Consider the following 2,350-nt stretch of genomic DNA (forward strand, 5'->3'; position numbering starts at 1 on the left):
ATAATGGAGAACAAAGAAATGGCAGACCAATTGAACAAATACTTTGGTTCTGTCTTCACGAAGGAAGACACAAATAACCTTCCAGAAGTACTAGGGGACCGAGAGTCTAGTGAGAAGTAGAAACTCATGGATATCCTTATGAGGCAGGAAATTGTGTTAGGAAAATTGATGGGATTGAAGGCCGATAAATCCCCGGGGCCTGATAGTCTGCATCCCAGAGTACTTAAGGAAGTGGCCCTAGAAATAGTGGATGCATTGATGATCATTTTCTAACAGCCTATCGACTCTGGATCAGTTCCTATGGACTGGAGGGTAGCTAATGTACCACCACTTTTTAAAAAGAGAGGAAGAGAGAAAGCAGGTAATTATAGACTGGTTAGCCTGAAATCAGTAGTGGGAAAATGTTGGAATCAATTATTAAGGATGAAATAGCAGCACATTTGGAAAGCAGTGACAGGATCGGTCCAAGTCAGCATGGATTTATGAAGGGGAAATCATGCTTGACAAACCTTCTGGAATTTTTTGAGGATGTAACTTGTAGAGTGGACAAGAGAGAACCAGTGGATGTGGTGTATTTGGACTTTCAAAAGGCTTTTGACAAGGTCCCACACAAGAGATTGGTGTGCAAAATCAAAGCACATGGTATGAGGGTAATATACTGCTGTGGATAGAGAACTGGTTGGCAGACAGGAGGAAGAGAGTCGGGATAAATGGGTCCTTTTCAGAATGGCAGGCAGTGACTAGTGGAGTGCCGCAGGGCTCAGTGCTGGGACCCCAGCTATTTACAATATACATCAATGACTTGTATGAAGGAATTGAGTGTAATATCTCCAAGTTTGCAGATGACACTAAACTGGGTGGTGGTGTGAGCTGTGAAGGGGACGCTAGGAGGCTGCAGGGTGACTTGGACAGGTTAGGTAAGTGGGTAAATGCATGGCAGATGCAGTATAATGTGGATAAATGTGAGGTTATCCACTTTGGGGACAAAAACTCGAAGACAGAATATTATCTGATTTGCGGCAGATTAGGAAAAGGGGAGGTGCAATGAGACCTGGGTGTCATGGTTCATCAGCCATTGAAAGTTGGCATGCAGGTACAGCAGGCGGTGAAGAAGGCAAATGGTATGTTGGCCTTCATAGCTAGGGGATTTGAGTATAGGAGCAGGGAGGTCTTACTGCAGTTGTGCAGGGCCTTGGTGAGGCCTCACCTGGAATATTATGTTCAGTTTTGGTCTCCTAATCTGCGGAAGGACATTCTTGCTATTGAGGGAGTGCAGCGAAGGTTCACCAGACTGATTCCCGGGATGGCAGGACTGACATATGAAGAGAGACTGGATCAACTGGGTCTTTATAGATTGGAGTTTCGAAGGATGAGAGGGGATCCCATAGAAACATATAAGATTCTGACGGGACAGGTTAGATGCGGGTAGATTGTTCCCGATGTTGGCGAAGTCCAGAACCAGGGGACACAGTCTTAGGATAAGGGTTAGGCCATTTAGGACTAAGATGAGGAGAAACTTCTTCACTCAGAGAGTTGTTAACCTGTGGAATTCCCTGCCACAGAGAGTTGTTGATGCCAGTTCATTGGATATATTCAAGAGGGATTTAGATATGGCCCTTACGGCTAAGGGGATCAAGGGGTATGGAGAGAAAGCAGGAAAGGGGTACTGAGGGAATGATCAGCCATGATCTTATTGAATGGTGGTGCAGGCTCAAAGTACCGAATGACCTACTCCTGCACCTATTTTCTATGTTTCTATGTTTATATGTTTCCATTTCACCTGGGTTTACCTGCCAACAGGGGGAGCGACCTTCGGTGGTCATTGGGCCACAGAGACACACATGCAGCCCTTGGATATAATGAAAGCCTCCATGTTTAATCCTCACTTTGAGAGCTAATAAAGTAGAGTCAGGTCGCACCTAATTGAGTTCATGGTACTAAGCCTATTGCATACGCAACATTTGGCGACAAGACACAATACGAACTTTCACGCACAAAAAAAAAATGAGCACCGTTGGAATCCTGGAGCGATTCGTGGAGGCAGAAGACTGGGAGGATTTTACACATTGACACGACCAGTACTTCATGGCCAACAAGATGGATGACGACGCTGACGCAGTTAGGCGCAGGGCGGTTTTCCTCAAGGTTTGTGGTGCAAAAATGTATGGCCTCATAAAGAATCTGCTCTCACCTGCACGTCCATCGGAAAAGACCTATGAGGAATTGTGTGCTCTGATTCGGGACCATCTCAAACCTAAAGCAGACATCTTTATCTCGAGATAGCGCTTTTACAAGCATGTTCGTTCTGAGGGCCAGCACCTGGTGGAATTTGTTACCAATCTGAGACGTC

This window comes from Pristiophorus japonicus, chromosome 9, assembly GCF_044704955.1.
Source record: "Pristiophorus japonicus isolate sPriJap1 chromosome 9, sPriJap1.hap1, whole genome shotgun sequence".
In the NCBI taxonomy this organism is placed as follows: Eukaryota; Metazoa; Chordata; class Chondrichthyes; family Pristiophoridae; genus Pristiophorus; species Pristiophorus japonicus.